Genomic DNA, 23,493 nt, shown 5'->3' with positions numbered 1-23,493 from the left:
CTGCTGGACAAAGGCCTCCCCCAAGGTTTTCCACAATGAACGGTCCTGCGCTGCCCGCATCCAGGCTCTTCCCGCGACCTTTACCAGATCGTCGGTCCACCTAGTAGGAGGCCTGCCCACGCTACGTTTTCCAGCCCGTGGTCGCCACTCGAGAACTTTCCTGCCCCAACGGCCATCGTCTCTACGAGCTATGTGCCCCGCCCACTGCCACTTGATTTTAGCAATTCTGCGAGCTATGTCGGTTACTTTGGTTCTCCTACGGATCTCCTCATTTCTGATTCGATCACGCAGGGAAACTCCGAGCATAGCCCGCTCCATCGCCCTTTGGGTGACCTTGAGCCTTCTTATGAGGCCCATAGTAAGCGACCACGTTTCGGATCCATATGTCAACACTGGCAACACACACTGCTCGAAGACTTTCGTCTTGAGACACTGCGGTATTTCGGACATGAGTATATGGCGAAGCTTCCCGAACGCTGCCCATCCGAGTTGGATTCGACGATTGACCTCTTTCTCGAAGTTGGACCTACCTAACTGGACTGTTTGTCCCAGGTATACATAATTGTCGACAACTTCGAGTGTAGAGTCTCCAACCTTCAGAGGAGTGGGTGCAACACGGACATTAGACATGATTTTTGTCTTGTCCATGTTCATTCTGAGGCCCACTTGTTGAGAGGCTCTACTGAGGCCATCGAGCATTGTGCCTAGATCCTCCAAGGTCTCAGCCATGACTACGATATCGTCCGCGAATCGAAGGTGGGTGATGTACTCGCCGTTGATATTTATGCCAAATCCGTTCCAGTCCAGAAGCTTGAAGACATCTTCCAGGGCGGTGGTAAACAGTTTTGGAGATATGACGTCTCCCTGTCTTACCCCTCGCTGCAACTGGATAGGTTTCGAATCCCGATCCTGGAGGCGACTGAAAACGACTGACTCTTTTGTTAATAAACGCATGCGTCATTCTATCACGATAATAAAATTAAGAAGAGTATAGTTGTGGTAAACATTCAGCGATTATCATCATCATCACCACCATTTCAGCCACAGCCCACAGGACGTCCACTGCTGAACATAGGCCTCCCCCAATGATTTCCTTAGTGACCGGTTGGTAGCGGCCTGCATCTAGTAACTCTAGCATGAACAACTTTCGTCTTCGAATCGTTTGCGTATTCGACAAAATTCGATACTCAAACTTCGAATTAAACGATAACGTGACAATTTTGATGCTCAAAATAAATTTCGTGCAACCATTTCTCATACTAAGTTCACTTTATCACACGTTCACAAGGGCGCTGATGTAGTTTTCGTGCTAAATGTTTTGATGGCGATTCGAATGCGCAAACGATTCGAACTCGACAGTTTTTCGTGCTAGCCGTATTGCGCCTTCCTGCTACCTTTATGAGGTCGTCTGTCTACCTTGGGGGTGGACGTCACACGCTGCGCTTTCCTGTACATGGACTCCTCTCCAGTAGGCCTATGAGGCGCGACGCGATTAGCGGTTGTCACGCCATTTTATCGATTTTGCCCATTAGCTTTTGATATCGATTTCGTCGTCGTCAGAACTGGCCCATTTATTGTCCCGAAGCAGTGGTAGGGTTAATATTGGGACGTGTAAAAGTGCTTTTTAAAAGCCTATTTGCAAAAATAAATGAGTTTTATGAGTTTTTTTTTATGATAAGAGTGTATCACGGCGCGCATCCTAACCCGACTAAACATTTATCGATAGGTACTTAAATATCGACTGTTTCCCATCACTATAGAGCGACCGTGCGCGCTGTTTTCCTCCAATTATTTATTTACACATCTACAATGATTTACATCGTGAAAATGTGGATTCCGAATTCTTGTTAATAATAAATAATCTTTTTGTCCCTGGCTCGCGCTGTTACTATACGTTACTATGTACGGTACATCGAGATGCAGAGAATTATTCACAAACACTTATTTATTTAAACTTTGCACAAAAGTAGAGTACAGTGGCGAACTTAATGCCGGGTGGCATTCTTTACCAGTCAACCACTGGTCAAGCAGAGACGCTAAACATTACTATGAGGTCTCACAGTGCGAATGGACGCCCACACACACGAACGAATCACAGAGCTCTTTTCAACGCTGTGCGTTCGATTTGCTGCTTCACTTAAGCAAACATCGTTTGTGAATACGGGCGACATACTCGTACTGAATAGAGCTCTGTGATTGGTTCATGTGTCACCCTTTGCGTCCTCATAGTAATTTTGTGAATACGGGCGTTAATTTTGGAGGATCGAAATTCAAAATGATGCGCAACGCTTCGTGAAAGAAAGGAACGGGAGGTGAGAATAGTTCGTATGACGAAGCTGAGAAGGTGACTGAGTTTCTTCCGCCACTTCTTCTCAGCACCAGCCCATGTTGTCCCGAAGTGGTGCGCCCTAAGGGCCTAAGTAGTGAATAAATTATTTGATTTGACTTGATTTTTGTAATAAACGGGAGACAGACTAGGCCAGGGATGGCGAACCTTTATATCTCAACGTGCCACTTTTCAGAAAAAAATGTTTGATGTAGTCATAGACGTGCCATCAAATAACACCTAATGCTATCAATGAGGAGTATAGTACAAGTGGCGCCACTGGCGAGTGACAAGGCCTTACCACAGCCTTACTTTACAGTGGCACTAACGGACGACTTATTTACTATTTTATTTTATAGTGAATTTTGTGATTGGTGGCGTGCCCTCAATATTGTGGCGCGTGCCATCGATGGCACGCGTGCCATTGGTTCGCCATCCCTGGACTAGGCTATGCACCACACAAGTAACAGCCATCCAATAAAAAAATCGAATATAATACGTATCGATTTAAAACTATACAACTCGATTGACGATGCAAAGGCATACAAAGTGTGTAACACTATAGTGCTACATTCGGGACTGTAACACGATGATGATAATAATAAATAGCCATTGGAAGCGGTCGGATGTAATTTCAGCGTTCGCTTGCACTACGCCATAGCTAGAGCAGAACGGCCAGGACAAACTTGTTGCGTGACGAAAGTTAAAATTATACAACTCGTTACAATAGTGATACAGTTAAAAATTAAATATTTTTTTTATTTCAGACAACTTTAAAAGCCCATATTAAGCGGGTTCGAAATAAACATAAACAAAAACAACAACAAATGACAGTTGGAAAATTGTACCCAGTGCAGAGACGGACCATCATGGGGGTGGATAAGGCCCCGTGATCAGTCTCTGCACAAGACACTTCCACAGCGGCGATGTGTATCTGTCCGCGTGGTCCTCAGGATGCTGTTGCGACTCGCACCCTGGTAATAATATACAGATTTCTTGAGTATTATGGCGCTAAACCTGTCTGTTTGGATTACCAAACATCACTGATGCGCTACAAAAACGGGGCAGTCTCAACAGCATCCTGAATAATTATTGGGTATTCAAATGTGCTGGCTGTCCTATCTGAGTTGGCATTGAGCGCTTCCCGCTCTATAGCGCGCTTTAATGGCGTTTAAGCTCAACGGTGATTAAATTGAAACTCGCCTGACTTTGTTTGTTATATTGTATTGCAATGGAAATCTCTTTTTGAATTATACAGTAGTTTCAGCTACACTGGAGATAAGCAATCTGTATTGAGTTAGTGAAGCGGGGTTTATTAAGTTAAGTAAGCGAAATAAACTGAGTTGTGGTGGTGTTGGTGTTTGGTTACAGCGCTTTTTTTACATGTTAAACTTGGCTTCGATTCCTTGGCATGATACATACGAGTACATCATTTCAGCCATATGACGTCCACTGCTGAACATAGGCCTCCCTCAATGACTTCCACATCGCGCGGTTGGTAGCGGCCTACATCCAGCGCCTACCTGCTACCTTTATCAGGTCGTCGGTCCACCTTGTGGGTGGACGTCCCTCGCTGCGTTTTCCGGTACGTGGCCTCCACTCCAGAACCTTGCTGCCCCATCGGCCGTCAGTTCTGCGTACTATGTGCCCTGCCCATTGCCACTTCAGCTTGCTAATCCGTCGGGCTGTGTCACTAGTTCGTTTACGGATCTCCTCATTTCTGTACCTCAGTATAGTGTAAAACATTATGTACGACGTTTCAACCATGAACTAAAACCTATAGAAGGGACTTCGAAAGGGTCACTATGCCGTTCTTCCGATTTTTCTTCATTGGCTCAATGTGCCACAGAAGACGATATCATATTCATTTTCAGACTGTGAGGTTGATTGCAACCGAACTAGGAATTTTTTTAATATCTTAGTCTTCTGAACGAAAATCAAGGTTTTGTTTATTTAGAACTAACTTTCCGCCCGCGGCTTCACCCGCGTGGAATTTTGTCTGTCACACAAAAACTTTATCGCGCGCGTCTCTGTTTCAAAAACCGGGATAAAAACTATCCTATGTCCTTTCCCGGGACTCAAACTATCTCTATGTCAAATTTCATCAAAATCGGTTCAGTGGTTTAGGCGTGAAAGCGGGACAGACAGACAGAGTTACTTTTGCATTTATAATATTAGTAGGATACGATAATAATACGATAATAGGTCGCGGGAAGTACCTGGATGCAAGCGGCGCAGGACCGGTCTTTGTGGAAATCCTTGGGGGAGGCCTTTGTCCAGCAGTGGACGTCTTTCGGCTGAAACGACGACGACGACGACGACGATAATAAATTGGATAATTACAAACCTTTATAATAAAGGTGTTGTTCGTCCAAATCGAATCGACTCTTAAAATCTAGAGGCGAGCTCTCTTAACTATTTCGTGGATGGTCTTTTACATCATGGGAAGCACCTGGATGCAGGCAGCGCAGGTCCGGTCGTTGTAGAAATCCTTGGGGGAGGCCTTTGTCCAGCAGTGGACGTCCTTTGGCTGTAATAAACGACACCAGAACCACATCATGAAATGACCAATTCCAAGATCTGTTCCCGACATCTTCATTTATCATCTGTAATTCCGATGTCCACCCCAAAAGTCGGGCCTGGCTAATCCCATTTCACTTCTTAGGGGATGCCTGACAAAAGCAAACCGTAAAGATTACCCAATAAAACGTAGGTTAGGGGAGGTTCGGCAAATGGAGGCATAAAATTAAAAACTGGCGGGACGTCTCATTAGGTCGGAAGGGAATTAAACCGTTCCAAGTTAATGAATGACTTGAAACGTTGAAGCGAGAAAAAGTTGTGGATGCGGTAATTAACGACCTTATTTTCTAAAAAACAGACGTGAACTGGAATTCCCTAGTAAATATGCACTTTCTGCTCTAGTGTTTACCACCCCAGCACTTAGCATCCAATCGTTGACAGATATTTTAAAAAATAGAGTCATTAGTCGCATCATTGTTTTGGCAGCAAACGTAGTTTTCACTCCTTTCTTACTAATTCATTTATACTTTAATTCTCTTATCTTCACTCAGTCATCGTGCACGTCAACTGATCTAATTTGCTGATATATAAGTGGTCAAAGCAATTCATTACAAACATCATGATTTTTCGTTCGTTAGTTCGTTTCAGCCAAATGACGTCTACAGCTGGACAAAGGCCTCCCGCAAGGTTTTCTACAACGAACGGTCCTGCGCTGCCCGCATCCAGGCTCTTTCCGCGACCTTTACCAGGTCGTCGGTCCACCATGATTTAATAGACATTAATTAAACTGTAGAATCTTAGTTGTATGTGTCATGTAAGTACAAAAATAATAATTTATAGGAAGACATACTATCTAGATGCGGGCAGCGCATGATATGACCAGACGTTGAGGAAATCCTTGTTGAGGCCTTTTTTCAGCAGTGGACGTCATTTGGCTGAAACGAACGAACAAATGCCTGTGAACCGATGTCAAGTGTAAGTTTAGGATACAATTTATAACATTCATGAGTCAACGTCAGATTAGCGCAAAAATAATACTTAGGATTTATTGGCAAGCTGTAGATCCTGGCTAAAGAACTAATGTGGAAATAGCCACATTCGTTGTAAAAAATATGGGTTACTCCAAACTAGAGACCGTAGACTAGTAACGTAGAGCTGATGGCCGCTGGGGCAGGAAAGTTCTCAAGTGGCGACCACGAGCCGGAAGACGTAGCGTGGGCAGGCCTCCCACTAGGTGGACCGACGGTCTGGTGAAGGTCGCCTGGATGCGAGCGGCGCAGGACCGGTCTTTGTGGAAATCCTTGGCCTTTGTCCAGCAGTGGGCGTCTTTCTGCTGAAACGAACGAACACCAAACTACCACATCCACTCTCGGCATTAGCTCGCACCTCCTGGCCGCTCATCAGGGGAGATTCTATTGTATCTGGCTTAATGGGCGTCGTGAAAAGAAAAAAAACACAGCATAATCAGGCTGGATCCGAAATGATACAATTCCAGTAATTGTTTAAGTGGAACGAACTAAGGACGGTTTAACGGCTCAGGGCGATTTTGGTGGACGGCTTGGAATACAAATGTTGGAGCAGACCACGATTTAAAATGATATTGTTTCTATGCACTAGAATAAAACAGTTTTGGTCCAAGGTCCAAACTTGGCTTTAGATTGGCCAATGTTTGTGACAATGCACTAGATTCTATCTTAGATCTATCAACGCACAGCCCAAACCACTGGACGGGTCGGGCTGAAATTTGGGATGCAGGTAGATGTTATGACGTAGGCATACGCTAAGAAAGGATTTTACGAAACTCCACCCATAAGGGGGTAAAACGGAATCCACGCGTTCGAAGTCGCGGGCGGCCGCTAGTTTAATGAATTAATAATAAATGCTGTCATTTGATGCTGCTTACCATACCACTTGTTGCTTGGTACTAGATTCTAAGCAAGCCTATAAATTATTGAATTCTTGTTTTATATGTAAAAGGGCTTTTTTAAAGCCTACTTACAGAAATAAATGAGTTTTATGAGTTTAGTTTTTTTTATGAGTTTTTATAGGATGTTGTTATTTTTCTACTAAGATTGGTCACATCTTAAAACTAATTGAACATTTCTTTGGACATAAGCTTGTTCTATGCCGTTTAGCGTTTACGTACCGGAAAGCGCAGCGTAGGACGTCCACTCACAAGGTGGACCGACGATCTCATAAAGGTAGCAGGAAGGCGTTGGATGCAGGCCACTACTGCCTTTGTGGAAATCATTACGACTTTATAGAGGCATCAGGAAGATGCTGGATGCAGGCCGCAACCAACCGGCCATTGTGGAAAGCATTGGGGGAGGTCTATGTTCAGCAGTGGACGTCCTATGGCTGAAATGATGATGATGATGATGATGTCGCTTAGGCTCATCTACTTTCGGTTCTTTCTGTTAGTGTGACGTGCTTATTTGGTACAGTCAGCCTCAAATAGTTCGTGACACCTAAAGTGGCCAAAAAGTTGACAACACAGCCTTATTCCAATGAGGGCTATCGTTTTAGCGCTCACCAGTTAGCGCCACTGTAGAGTAAGGTCCTGTCACTTGCTAGTAGCGAAGACAGTGGCACCAACTGGTGACCGCTAAAGTGGTAGGAGGACTATCGCATTTGCACTCATCAAGATGGCGCCACTGTAGAGTAAGGTCCTGTCACTTGCTAGTAGCGAAGACAGTGGCACCAACTGGTGAGCGCTAAAGTGGTACGAGGACTATCGCATTTGCACTCATCAAGATGGCGCCACTGTAGAGTAAGGTCCTGTCAATCGCCAGGGGTGCCAACTGTTAAGTATAAAAACGATAGCCCTCATTGTAACAGACGTGTTGCAAATTTTTGGGTGTTGACGAACTATTTGGCGCTGCCTTTTGCCTTGTATATCCGCGTTTAATTAAAAACATGCACTTTGTAATGTTTATTTACAAACCCTTATAATGGTTGTGCTCTCAACACAGACTGACAATCTCCTCGGACCGGCTAATTCATCAGCTTAATCCAAGGGACAGCGCCAGATTGATGGCGACTCCACGATTATCCACTTTGAAGATTAAAAAACTTGCTCAATGCCTTTTGGAAAGTTTTAGAGAGCGAAATTGTCAATTTTTAGGGTTCCACTGGGAGCCTCGATTAGTCTTGTCTGAGATAATATTAATGTATTCTTTCTTTCTTTTATGAAAGAAAATTATTTTCATATTTTTGCGAGTCAAAAGTATGTTACTTGTAATACCTATTCAGATACAAATTACAATGAAAAATGTAAACAGTAGGTATACTTTTACAATCTTACTAATATTATAAATGCGAAAGTTTGTGTGGATGTTTCTTACTCTTTCACGCAAAAACTATTGAACGGATTTTGATGAAACTTTACAGTATTATTGTTTACAACCCAGAATAACATATAGGCTATAACTTATGACGATCTGTGACAAACTAGATTTCACGCGGGTGAAACCGCGGGCACAGCTAGTGTTTTATACAACTTTGGTGTACCTACTTCATGAGCTGCCAAGTTCCAGTATCTGAAATGGAACAAAACAGCTGAAAACGTGACCTTCAAAATATGGTTTTGTAATCGTATTTATTCGTCAAATCAAACTGGTAACTGAACAGTTTCCAACCTAAGTATTGAATCTGTGATCGGGTAACTTCTCCTATTTGAACCTTAACCACTTGATAATTTTGGGATAATTATGATGTAAAGATAAAACAAGTTAAATATTTCAGTGAGACACTAAATTCTACCTACCAACCGGGCGATGTGGAAATCATTGGGGGAGGCCTATGTTCAGCAGTGGCCGTCCTGTGGTGATGATGATGACTCAAATTCATCTCTTTTAAGTCGCAAAGAAAAAACCTTTAGTTAATTACCGTTACTTAATCTTTAGTTTTACTAACGTCTTCATAGTTCAGTGGTCAAAGTACATCCAGCAAGGTAGTTAAAAAGACATGAGTTCAAATCTCACCCGAGGCATTAGTTTATTCTACCGAAAAAAAAAATGTTTATTATTTTCGTTAAACTTAGCCTCTGGTACAGACTTTCCACTTTAAGTCTTATTATAAATCTAGAAAGTAATAAGCTTTGTAAGTTATTGTGTAAAGCTTTTACAAAAGCAGCCTCCGTCAGACATATTAAGGAGCTTAAAGCTGTGACATAATTCAATACTCCTAGAAATGTAAACATTTATGTATCGTGAAATATTTTTAAGCTCTTTTGATCGTTTGCGTTCATTTGGTAAGAAAAGAAATATTATTTTTTAAATTTGATTTATCATCTCTGAATTTCATAAGTCAACCAACAAGGTGGACCGATGAAGGAAGGCGCTGGATGCAGGCCGTTACCAACCGGGCGATGTGAAAATCATTGGGGGAGGCCTATAATCGGCAGTGGACGTTCTGTGGCTGAAATGATGATGATGATGAGTATCATAATCAGGCGGTATTGTCGCTAGGAAGCAATCTCTACCAGACAGTCCATACTGTTATACATATATCCATGGGGATAAGTTAGGTAGTTGTTTAAAAAACTTTTATATCAAAAACTGACCCGGAGGACTTTTGTTCCAATCGTTTTGGAGCCCATTCAATCTAAACAAATAATTAAATAAAATTTCTAAGTATTTTTCTAGGATTTTAGTAATAATACTTTCATCAAAACATCTGGGTCCATTAAAATTAAAAACAAATTACCCACTTCTTTTATTATTCTGCTGAAATTCAACAGTACCTACCTTTTCGTAATTACAGAAATAATTAAGGTATAAAACTCGTTCGTTGATTAGAAAATTAATTACAATTTTTGGGTCTTTGCAGGCCCCGGGCTGTGTTTCTATAATTTCGGGAGCATACATTATTTTATAATTGTACAATAATTTTGTATGGGCCGCACGTTTTACCGTATTTACGAGTATATCAATAGTAGAGAGTGATAGAGACCCAGTTGGGTCCGTGTGGGTGGAAGGGTTCCATGTTTGTGTTTAGGGATTCAGTACTTCTACATACAGAGTGTCCCAGAATGGGTGAATCAAACTGCTAGGGGAGGTAGCTCTACTAATGTACAGTCACGGAATGAAAAGGTTCGTCAGTTTTCAAATTGATTCCTTCAACGAATCGCGAGCACATATTACCTTTTGAAACTATGTTACAGAATAATCTCAAATTAGAGAAAATAATCTTTAAGTGTTCGTCAGTAAAGTTCAAAATTATTCAGATCAAAGTTGTTTGACGATTTAATATCTTGTCAAGAAGATTATTATGATTGATAAACTAAAACCTTCTTGTAGGTTCAACCTGCCATTATTATGTCTATTAAATAAAAAAAACTGTTGTCAATTGGTCAATGTCATCATTGCATTGCACTGATGTGATAGAAAAATAAACAAGCAAAACCTTATTCGTCACGGGACTATTCCCACCTCTCGTTCCCACCACTGCAACTCCTGTGTAGCCAGGATCTACAGCTTGACCGCCACAAAAACCCAACCAATGAAGGTCAAGTTTGTCCCGGGGAAAGTTAAACTGTCATTGGACCCGCAACGAAATTAATCAGAAGAACATAGGAGGAGTTCGAAATTAAGGTTCGACTTCCCTCCATTGCAAAGCGGATGACAGGTGACAAACAAAGGTTTAAAACCTTCAAGAAAAGATTATGCACCACGGACAATAAATTAAATTAAGGAGGCCTATCTTATGAGCAATTAGCAACTACCTGCCAATAATATTTTTCACAAAATCGCTTAAAAGCACGGAAATTTTTCCTTGTCGCGACAAGATCGGTGTAATAAATTGCGGAAACAGATGTATGTTGTATTGAATTAAGCATTATATCACGTTCATGTTTCCAAAGATCACACTCCCACAAGATATGATGGGCAGACTGCTCATGACTGACATCATCAGTGGAACACTCGCAAAAAGGAGACGGAACTAGTTTGAATTCGTGAAGTTTATGTTTAAAGTTGCCATGTCCCGTGAGGAACTGCGACGAGCAATGGTCGATTTCTAACCATCGCCTAGTTAGACGTTCGCGTACATTCGGGAAGAATTTATATAAGTGACGTCCTTTGACTGACGTATCCCATCTTTTTTGCCATTCATTAAGTAAATCTTCTTCAACGACTTCTCGGGAATCAAATAATCGACTTATTTTAGAACGATCGCGGCTATTTAAGAAATCGGAGGTTATATTTTCCCTTGATGCGAAGTACATAGCCGCACGCTTTTGTACCTCTAAGTCGACCGGCAGTACACCAGCCAGGACTGGCAGAGCCTCCGTGCTCATAGTTCTGTAAGCTTTGCAAAGAAAAATCAATGCAAGGCGTTGACTTTGGAGTAGTTTCCGTCGAGCGGCTCCTATAGTAGCTCTGTCAGCCCAAACTGGTGCACCATAGCAAATGGAGCTTAAATAAGTGGCCGAATATATTACTCGGAGGATTTTAAACGTTAGACCCCACGTCGAGGTTGAAATGTGACTTAAGGCATAAAAGTTCTTTTTAGCTTTTTCACCGATCTGTTTAATGTGCTCGACAAAACTAAAGTTTTTCTCTAAAATTAGTCCGAGATAGCAAACAGATTCCCGTTTTTTAACAGTTATTTCATTGAATTTAATGCGAGGCAAAACTTTAAGATTACCCTTTAATAGAAGCTGATAAGTTTTGTGAGGGGCAAACTGCAAACGATTTCTGTCTCCCCATTGAGATATTAAATTCAAGCATGTATCCGCTAGATTTTCAAGCTTTGATCTAGTGTCAGCCTCTATTAAAAGGAGACCGTCATCACCTTATTCGTCAGCAAACGTCATATTTATTTAAATGTTAGCAGCACTGTTTCTTGCACTGTTATGTTGGCAGGTTTGACTCTTTGGTGCAAGCGAAAACCGACACTAAGGTGACGAACCTTTTCATTCCGCGACTGTACTATCCTTAAAAAATATGAAAAAAAAATTTAGTTCGAATTTTTTCAAAAACAAAGTGCTCTAAACTCGAAATCCAGTCATTATTTTCAAAAATTTGTTTACAAATAAACGAAGCGATCATGTACAATTAATATTAGTAAGAAAAAAGTACAAATAAACTCCAAACGCAGCAATTATAGCCAGATACTTAGGCAAAGCTGATTTATTTTCACTTTTTCGATTTTTCTTTTTGTGTCCTTATGCGCTTTATTTTTTTTTTCATATTTTGGGATGGTACATTAGTAGAGCTACCTCCCCTAGCAGTTTGATTCACCCATTCTGGGACACCCTGTATACACGATTAAAATTGTGTAAGTTTTAAACCATAAAATACTCATCTACCTACATTCTTACTCACTTGCTGTTTCTAAATAATCTCTACTAATATTTTAAATGCGAAAGTAACTGTTTTGTGTCGCTTTCACGCCTAAACCGCTGAACAAATTTTGATGAAGATTGGCATAGGATAGTTTTTATCCCGGTTTTTGAAACAGGGAGTCCACCCGATAAAGTTTTTCTGTGACATACAAAATTTCAAGCTGACGAAACCGCGGGCGGAAAATTAGTACGTAATCAAAATAAAATGTATTTTGTCATAACTAGCACCTTCTTAGGCAAATATTTATGGTGAAAGGTAGCTCATTTACTTAACCATGTAGTTTCAGAAGCGTAGAATACTCTCCTACTCTTCTCAGAGATGTCGTAAGAGGCGACTTAGGGATAAAAAGACCTCCCTAACACGTCTGGCCAGGATGGGGAGTGGGGAGTGTAGACCAAATCCTCCATTTACCTCTGATAAATTGGAGAGGGTCGCCCCTGCAGTGGAGACTAAATTTTAATGACTTTATGATGACGAGTCATCAAATAATAAGATCATCATCATGATCATCATCATCTCAGCCATAGGACGTCCACTGCTGAACATAGACCTCCCCCAATGCGTTCCATGTTGCCCGGTTGATAGCGGCCTGCGTCCAGCGCCTTCCTGCTTACTTTATGATGTCGTCGGTCCACCCTGTGGGTGGACGGACCTCCCACGCTGCGTTTTCCGGTACGCGGCCTCTACTCCAGAACCTTGCTGCCACATCGGCCGTCAGTTCTGCGTACTATGTGCCCCTTTTTTTTCAGCGGTAAAGCCAGCCATTACCAGTTCAGCTTGCTAATGCGTCATGCTTCAACTTTTATAATCCTCTTGGATCATCAAGGTACCCAAACATAATAATATTTTTCCGCAAGCAACAACACTCGGGAGCTCTTTTCAAAACAAGTACAACAAAAAATAGTTGGACCGGTGACGTCATTACCGAATTGATTGATGTTGCCGCCAAACTGAGAAGTGCTAGGATGTCCAAGATTTAGGTAGTAATTTCAGGACAAGTTTTATATAATTTCACAGGCTTTTTTGATCTTACCATAGGTAAGTGAATCAAACAATGATAGGTGTACCCTTCAGCTTAAAGGCTTCAACTAGTCATCGAATATTTTTTTTTAGATGATCTTGTTCTAAGGCAGTCTTCAGGCAAACTAAAAACAAATTACTGTCATTAAGTCCGCCTATCATACACTATTATTTATGACAATTTTTAAATGAAATAAATTATATAAATAAACAAATATTTTTGGACAATTTCACACAGCGCTATCTAGCCCCTAAGTAAGCAATTAATATGCTTGTGTTATGGCTTTTTTTTTCGTCAGGAAAAGCATAAAATTGCAAACCCACTGGCCCGGGGGAACCAGCGGGTTATGTGAGGCTCTCCCTGCCAGATGCGCACTAAAACCTGACGGTGTCCTCTCGAAGTCTTTGGGGGAGAACTGCGGGTTATTGTCCAAGCTAGACGGCCTAGACATTCTTTCGCGGCTCCACCCCAGATGGGTGCTAGCTTAACTTAACTTAAATAAATCAATTTTGACTCTAGAGAGTTCAAACAGCTAATACGTAGGTGGACTATGGTTTAATCCAGCCAAGGAAAACGAGTCATATAATTAGAAAAACAAACATTCCATAAAATCCCATAAACTGTCCTAAATAACATCTACCCTATACAAAAAATAACTTGCAAGTTCTGCTAAAGTCAGCGGAGCTAACGGCCTCTTGACTCGAAAGCAAAAACTATCTGATTTACCCCGCAACGAGGAAAATGGGGTAAATTTACCTGACAGCGCTGGCAATGTTGTTTCGCTTTTGACGCGGTCAGCTGATAGATGAGCCGTGAACTTTGTAAGCTTAGAACACGGAGCTTTGAGTAAACTTAAAGCGTAGCTTAGTGGCATTCCACTTCAGAATTAATTTTCCTCCTAATATTATAAAAATGCTTAAGTATTTCTTTTGTCACTAAATCAAATTAGATGAAACTTGGCATAAAGATAGTTTGAGTCCCGGAAAAGGATATAGGATAGTTTTATCCCGGTTTGTCACATAGCAAATTAATGGGAAATTCCCAAGGGTGTTATAGAATAAAAAAGTTTGGGAAGCTCTGTTTTTTTTAGTAAAGACAATAAGAAAATAAATTAGGTAATAGTTATCAAAATAAGCAATGGTAGTCTTGTGTCTTTTATACACATTAGTAGTCCACTGTTGGACATAAGCCTCCCGAAAGAGGCGCCATTTTAAACTGTCTTACACACCTTCCCATATATTATCTCTCCTCACATTACTATGATTTCACTAAATATGTCTTTGGCTTATCCAAACCAAATCTATCTATTTATCTTTATTTATAAAAGCGAAAGGTTACTGACTGATTGACTGACTGACTCACTGACTTATCACGAAATCTCAACTACAAGGTCTACAAGTGCTAGGAGTCTGAAATTTTGCATGGGGGTTTCTTTTAGAACGTAGGTGCTCACTAAGAACAGATTTTACCAAACTCCACCCCAAGAGGTAAAACGGGATCCACGCTTACGAAGTCGCGGGCGGCCGGTTCGTTCGTTCGATTCAGCCGAAAGACGTTCGTTGCTGGACAAAGGCCTCTCCCAAGGATTTCCACAAAGACCGGTCCTGCGCCGCCCGCATCCAGGCACCTCCCACGACCTTCACCAGATCGTCGGTCCACCTAGTGGCAGTGGGCGGCCGGTACTCTTAAATAATTTTGGAAAAACCTAATCAATTTACAATACCACTTGAGGCCCATATCCCATCAAACGTCGAACTTCACCTAAGGGTGGGTACATACAGAACTCACAGTCAGTTCGAAACTATCAACGCACGGACTATCAACTATCGAGCGGACTATCAACTATCGAGCGAGGAACTATCGGCAACTATCACAATTGGCTCTACACGTCGCGTCGTTATCGTGACGTCAGTGTCATACAGCGAGCGCGTTTCCATTGCACGGAAGGTTTTTATTTTATTTTATTTTTATTTTATTTCATTTGACAGCGAAATAAATTAAAATTATGGTAAAGGTTCAATCATCAGGTCATTTAGTTTCCACTGCAGGAGTAACCATTCCTAATTTACCTGAGGCAAATGAAGTATTTGTAAGTCCAATTAGGCCGAGTTGCACCACGTAACTTTAACCATATAAAATAAATAAATAAATAAATAAATCTTTGGACAATTTCACACAGCGCCAGCTAGCCCCAAAGCAAGCAACTTAATGCTTGTGTTATGGGTGCTAGCTTAACGGATATACTACTTATATACTTTTTTTTTAAATACATAAATATTATACATAGTCACACCCAGACCCGTCACAGAAATTAAAATTCATTATTTCAATTTCTGCCCGGCCGGGAATCGAACCCGGGACCTCTCGGCATAGTAGTCCGTTCTGAACCACTACACCAAACGGCCGACATGTCATATAACTATGATAACCGGTGTTTTTGTATGAAGTTTGATATATTTTTGACGTTTGTTAAAGCTAAAGTAAGATGGCTAAACCCATCTTTGGATATGCTTATTGTAGAATCAGAAAGAAAAATATTCACACGAAGCTGTTTTGATTTAGGGCCCTCGCCCACGGCGATTGTTGTTGCGATGCAGTCGCGCTGCTGTAGCGCGTTAGTACCGCGTTAGCATCACTTCTGAAGTGCGTTGCAAATGAGTAGTTGCGTTTACCAGTGGCGGGGCAAGACCTAAATTTGATGTGGGCAAGACAGATTTCGCGAGGCCTTTTTCTGTGGAGACCTGAAGACGGATTTTATATAAAAAAAAAACGGGTCAACGGTCTATTCATTGACTAGTTTCTGATTTCTTGATTCAGTGATTATTTTTAAAGGAATATTGCGCCAAAGAATAATGTTCGTCACTTAAAACCGTGTTGTTGCTTAATTGTGTGTCTGATTATGGCTGAATTTGTTTGGAAAAAAATATATTTTTTTAACTACATTGTTTAGCTATCAAGAATTTTTATTTAATAGTCAATGTTTGCATTTATTGTCGTATTGTGATATTGTCATCTCCACCTTGTATACATTTTTTCAAAATTTTTGATGCGAGAGGCCCCTTGTTCCGCGAGGCCGTAGGCGGTGGCCCACGTCGCCTACGCCTTACGCCGCCTCTGGCGTTTACGAAACGCGCAACAAAAAGTCGCCGTGGGCGAGAGCCCTAAATCAAAACAGCTTCTTTTGAAAATTTTTCTTTCTTATTCTACATTAAGCTTATCCAAACACAGTAAGGCTGGGTTTAGCCATCTTACTTTAACTTTTTTTATAGTATTGAGTTTTTATTAATATTATCGCCTGACAACGGACTCGAACCCCGCTAGTGTCAGCGCAAGCACGGCTGTCACTCGTCACGCGCGATTTTAAATTGATATCGCTCGGATACAACACAAGTGAGACATGCATCGCTACGATACTTTGCTGGTTTGTTTTGGTATACCCTTTGTGGTTTGAAATGTTCTTGAAAATATTACACAGAATACATTGAAAGGTCTTGAAGTACATAAAAGATGGGGATTTTACTGCTGAATGCTTGAATGATGCATCAACTTTACTTTCTACAAAAGATGTGGCGAGAGTGGTTCACAAAATTAAATGTTTGATAGTATACTGTTAGATAAAAAGACTTCATAAAAAGTAATCATTTGATAAACAACTCCGCAAGTACACGATAAAATTTAACAAAATAGTGATTTCGCAAACATTTTACTTTGCAAATATCAATCCAGAAATTAATGTTCTTTTTCTAAACTGCTAAATAGCATTTGGGTAAGGCTGGAAGATCTCTTAAGTAGCTTAATAAAAGTTATACCTATGTTTTGTTATATTAGCTTCCACCTGAAATTTCACGCACCAATATTACCTAATCTAACCGCAAAGTCCAAAACAAGTAAGATGTAGTGACAACTGTCACAACACGTCGCCCGCAGACTCGTCTCGGGGTAAAATACAAAACGCCAGTGTTGCCCCACCTCGGGAATATTTTAACTTGCAATACACGTATCGGTTACGTAGGGTTGTGCATTTATTTTTATTAAATAAATATTATCGTCAGCAGTCTCCTCCAGGTGCAAGAACCTCTTTAATTTACCTAGAGGCTTGGTAATTTAGTTTCGTTCGATACAGCCAAAAGACGTCCTTTGCTGCCCGCATCCAGGTACTTCCCGTGACCCTCACCAGATCGTTGGTCCATCTAGCGGGGTCCTGTCTACTGCTAGTAGATGCTGAGTAGGATAGCGCTCTCGGAGGGTTACGGTCCTGCGTGGTACCCCGATCTTGTCAGCTCGGAGGCGAACTTCGCGCGGCTGCGAGGTTTCGCGCACGCGTGGCATAGGAGGCGGAACGGACAGACGCCTAGCGGCCAGGCACCGGATGGTGCCAACGTGCCAGTAGAGTCCATGCCCCAGAAGGGGGAGAGTGGCAAGGGACAAATGGACAAAGAATAAAGAACTTGTAGAGAGTCAAGAATTGCGCGCGGTGGAGTGCAATCTGCCGTAGGCAGTCGCAATTCCGCGCGCATCTCTCAAGATTCGGCCACAATAACCGCGAGGTTGGTATGGCCATGGGTGGTGGTGGAATTTGCTAGTAGATAGTGGGGCTGTAGTAGGGTTTGTAAATTAATAATAAGTAGTAGTGCGTACCCCTATGCTATGGCAGCAGCCTCACACAATGGTTCCTAAAAGGCCTCGGTGTTAGGAGTCGATTGCCCCCGACATCTATGAGGCTAGCCACTTGAACGGTTCTTAAACTTCGGCTTTTGGTCTCGTTTGAGTCTGTTGGAACCAACAACCAAATTACGCGTACAATATCCACACTAATAATTTAAAGAAGAAAGACTTGATTCTTCATTTGTGTTGAATATGCTACGAAACTACTGGACTGATTTGAAAAACTCTTTTACCATTAGAATCCTACATTATCTCTGATGAACATAGACGGTACGAAGTTCGCCAGGTCAGCTATTTTCTATGTGGCAACCCTGGTTCCGCGTTGTTGACGCGCGCCACGTCACGCAACATGTCGCCGGCAACTGCGAATATTCGGCGAATATTCGAGTATGCGCTACTTTCGCAGACCTGTAAGTTTCCAAACTTGCCGTGAAAGCTCGGATTTGTGTGGAGCGTTTTGCGAAGAAGTTTTACAATTTAGCAGTTTATTTGGCAGATTGTTGTTAACTTTGTTTAGTGGTAATGTTAAATGTTAAATTCATAATGTTGGTAAAAGCTTGCAATTATGATTAGAAGCTTTTATCCTTCAGATAAGATTTAAAATGAGAAACAATAAAATTGGTGTATTTCAGGCTCCTTGCTTGGTCCAGTTAGAAATAGTTTTTGGACTTAGAGAGTAGGAGAGAGTAGGCTAGAATATAAGGTTGAAAGAAAGAAAAAGTATTTAAAGCTAAAACATGTTTACCATTCACTTTGAAAGAACTAATGACAGATTGTACCTAAGTTACAACAAAATCTTAATCAGAAGTAAGTACTTAAAATTGAAACGAATTATCAAACGGAGCATAGTCTATTTGTCAGCCATTGTTATCAAAAAGATATAAATCAAAACTGTGACACCGCCCTTTGTGAAGATGGTCGAATTTTAGACGTACATCTTTGGCCACTTTCCAGGTTTCAGGAAACGTTTTGAGTTAGAATACTTTAAAATACCACCTTTTTTTTATGCGGCGAAAAATGGAAAATGGATAGGTAGGACATCAGACTATAAATTTTCGTTCCAAATTCGACCCTACTGCAACTGTATAAGATGCTACAGTACTTATTTACCTTGATGTGAGGTCGTCTGTACATCAAGAAATGCTAAACTCTTATTATAGAATCGACAATGGCCTATCGGTTTCGAGGTTAAACTGCCAATTTTTCATTGTCATAGTCATAAACCGAACCTTAATTTCGAACTCCTCCTATGTTCTTCTGATTAATTTCGTTGCGGGTCCAATGACAGTTTAACTTTCCGCCGGAACAAACTTGACCTTCATTGGTTGGGTTTTTGTGGCGGTCAAGCTGTAAATCCTGGCTACACAGGAGTTGCAGTGGTGGGAACGAGAGGTGGGAATAGTCCCGTTTTGTCGGTTCGAATTAATTTTTTTTCATTGTTCCTATACTGAATGATCATGATTCCTGAAAATTAGACGAGTGTTTTAAAAATAGCCCCCCCAAACACCCCGTAGATAAAGTAAATAAAGTCTGTTTTACTTCCTAGTTAAACTCTGTATTTTGTTTTCCATTGAAATATCTTATAAAGGTTCAGCTAAACCAAGGCGATCACACCTTAAGTGTGCTTACAGGGTGTTTCCCACATGCCCCCATAAAAGTAGCCCCACGCAAGTACCAATGTGGGGCAATTCCAGCGAACCGCTAATATTATACCGACATCCAGAACAATGCGTAGCATTTGTTCTGTTTTGCGTAGAACAGAAGTGGCGTGAAGCAGCTTCTAAAATATTTCTCAAACGAATTCTATATATTTCTTATGAACATAGGCGGAACGAAGTTCGCCAGGTCAGTTAGTTTATAATATTCGTATACGCATCTTGAAGGAATGACTAACTGATTCAATACAGTCACGATTAGAATAAATTCAGTTCTAAATTTTGAAGAAATCTCTATGTGCTGGTAGTGTATGGCAAAAAGAAAGATCATTTATCTGAGAAGACTTGCTGGTTTTATTCAGGTACCTTAACATAGGTTCAAATTACTATTCTGAGTGTTGACTCCATGCATCCCCTGTGCTGTTATTACGCGTAATAAGTGCTCGCACCAACACAGGGCAGAATGATACGTCAACGAGTGCTGTATACGAGAGTGCTAATGCGTGGCCCAATGAGTGGGCTTAGGCTACGGCCATACAGCGTGGTTAAAGGACTCAGTATACCATGACTAACCTTATGGATACAAAAAAAAATTGAATAAATTAAGAAATTTACAACATGCGATCTGCTTAAATATGGTGTTTTTTATGCATAACAAGACAGGTCATCATCATCTCAGCCATAAGACGTTCACTGCTGAACATAGGCCTCCCCCAATGCTTTCCATGTTGCCCAGTTGGTAGCGGCCAGCGTCCAGCGCCTTCCTGCTACCTTTACGATGTCGTCGTACAAGGCAGATTTTGACCGCAATCGCACCTGATGTTAAGTGAGATGCTGTCTAGGATGGTACATATCTGCCCTGTAAGTGCCTATTCGCTCTCGCCTTGAAAAGGCCAGGATTATAGTGTTCGGGAAAGACAGCAGCAAGCAATACAAATTCTTTTTTCAATTTTCTTGCCGTGGCAGCCTTTAATTAAGACAACCCTTTATTTTTAAGCACTTTTAGTTATAGTAATTCCATGTATGCGTGTTTGTCTTGTTGGTTGTCCCAATAAATAAAATAAATAAATAAATACAAATCATTCAGGTACAACGAATTCGTTTTACAAAAAGAAAATAGCTTTAAACAATACCTCCCTGAAAATGCTGTATTTTACTAACAACGCCCTATCTTTTCACTTTTGGGTCCTCAAAAAACCTCTCCCCAAGGAACCCTAATGTTCCCTCTGTTTATCTGAGCCATAATGAGTTTTTAAGCCAGACTTTGTTTGGCTGAAGGTTTGTCATCTTTTGTTCAGTTTATCTTTGAAGATTTGTGGATGCATGTACTTTAATTACCTAGCTGAACTAAGAGCTTGTATTTTAAAAACAATGGATTATATTATCATATAAGATTTTAAATTTTCGCATTCCATTTCAACTAAAATAGTAAGACACGGGCCTTAACGCGACGTTTAAATATGAGTTACATTATGTACTCACGGCTTGACGTTTTGGCTGCGATGCTGCAGCCGTGGTCACAAGCAGACTGTGGATTATCATAGTTAAATTAAATATAATAAGTAAAAAAACATAAACTTTAAAGTTAAAAAAAGTCTGAAGGAAAAAAGAGTCTTGATGCATGTAACAAAATTATCAAAATACATAGAAGTGTAGGTGAAAGCTTTCAATCGCTTTATTTTAAAATGTTATCTGTGAGTCTAGAAAAGTGTCACTTTTCGGAAAATCGGATCCGTTGAAACTCCATACAAAAAAGGCTTTTTGACCATCTTTCGACATAAAAACTGTTACATCCACCCAATAGCTATAAATATGAGAAATATTGTATTCTATTTTGAAATGATTAAGAAGAATCCGATGTGTTGTGTGTTGTTCCTAGGATAGTATCTATTTAACTTATTTATAAGCAGAAAACATGAATAATGGACTATACCTCTAGTTTAAATAACTAACTATTCTACTAATTAGGTGTTTTACCAACTAAAATAGCCTAAAACTCACAAATAAACGAAAATGGCTGCCATTAAAAAATGAAACTCATTATAGCTGTGTAACCGGCGAAATAATTAAATTAAAATATCCTATAAGGGAGCAGCAAGAGTGTGTCGAGGCGAGGGAGTGGGTTCCGCAGATATCTTTAAGCAATTATATGTAGACGCCGCCATATTAGTTTAAAATTTTCAAGCATACTTATTTACCTCGTTGTTGAAGCGGCAACTTCACAGACCACATGTGGGCAAGTTGCACCACCGAACCTTGACCGTAACTATAAAGATAACCGGTGATTTTTGCATGGAGTTTGAGAGATTTTTGACGTTTGTTACAGTCAAAGTAAGATGGTGCATCGAGCAACTCAGCCTTTGGTTGTTAACGTCCTTTAAACACCAAAAAACGAGCTGTAAAGTTAAATGACATTGTTTCAGAAGCAAAACAAAAATATCTGTAGTTCTGTGTATTATACGGAAACTGCTAAACGGGTTGAAGGTTTGATTTAATTTGTATTGTAATTTATTATTCTTCCAATTAATTATATTGATTTGAAATCATGAAATTTCATGATGACAATAAGTACTGACTCATACACAAATGACATATTGTTTTAAAAATACTAAGTACCTACTAGTCATAGGACAGGCTTACTGTAAAAGTTTCATGTCCTCTACGTAGGACAATCGATTTTTTCAATTAATGTAGGTGTACCATGAAAAGTAATGTATATGTTTTCTATAGTGTCATGCTTGTCAATCTGGACTGTTACTTAGCTTTATTATTAGTTTTTTTTTCTCTAAGAGATAACTTGGTATTGTCATTCTCACTAAAATGTCTCTGGGATGGTGGCGTAGTGAGGCGGGTCGTTACATTCCCTCTAATATGGTCGAGTGAAGCGATGGCTGGTTCACTCGTCATGTCTGTGAACAGGCGCTGCTTTCGGGGACTGGTCAATCCAAGTTATTCCAATTTATGTATGCGAGTCATTTCTACTAGTATTTAAGTGTGTAATCAGTAAGTCTAGATATTAGCACGTCACTACCTTGTTTAATATACCACGCAATTTTGTATACCCATTCTTATAAGATACACTATACAAGAATGCATGGTAAATTCAGTGAACTGCTCCTGAATCGAATGTACCTACTACTGCTATTTCTATTTATTTATATTAACCGGCAGACAGTGGTGACTGAGTTTGTTGCGGCGCTTCTTTTCAGCACTTGCCAAATGTTGGTCTCGAAGCGCTGGTAGGGTAAAAATATAATGAGACATGTAGAGGCTCCTTAAGAGCAAAATGACGATTTGTAAGAATTACTATTTATTAGTCTAAACAAATAAAGAAATTTTGACTTTGACTTTGACTTTATTATTATGTTCTCATAAAAAAGGAACTCGTATAATTTCCCCGGTTTATTCGATGACGGAATAATAATACGACGTGTTAATTAAAAAGCGTAAAACCTCAGAGACCCCAACTTATTTTTATTATAAAAGAATTATGTAAATTGTAAATTATTAAAATTAATTTTCGCGGATTATTTACGAAGATATTCACTGTTTTTGTTTTCGCTCCGCGCACTTGTTATCTCTTTTTTACGCATTTCTGGAAACGTATTGACCTTTCACACGCTAATTTATTGCAAGGCATGTATGCCTACCTATAGTAGGTTAGTGGTAGCGCATTTTCTTACATAATTTTTCAATTCCTATCATTGGAGGTCCGAAAATATTTCTCATACAATTTGATACCATAATGATCATTCTTCATAAAAAAATTAAAACCTACATATTTAAAAACATAATCATTGATATTCATAATATCACTAATCATACACTTAGTTTTTACTAATATTTGTTTTCATATATTTTTCTATACTAATGATCGAAACTCATAATCATTCGAATAAATAACTATAATATTCATAAATGTGATGTATCCTAATATTTGTTTTCATAAATTTATTA

The sequence above is a fragment of the Ostrinia furnacalis genome, unplaced genomic scaffold (genome assembly GCF_004193835.3).
Source record: "Ostrinia furnacalis isolate ACB-3 unplaced genomic scaffold, ASM419383v2 OfSCF0213, whole genome shotgun sequence".
NCBI lineage: Eukaryota > Metazoa > Arthropoda > Insecta > Lepidoptera > Crambidae > Ostrinia > Ostrinia furnacalis.
Note: the sequence above shows the minus strand (reverse complement) of the source record.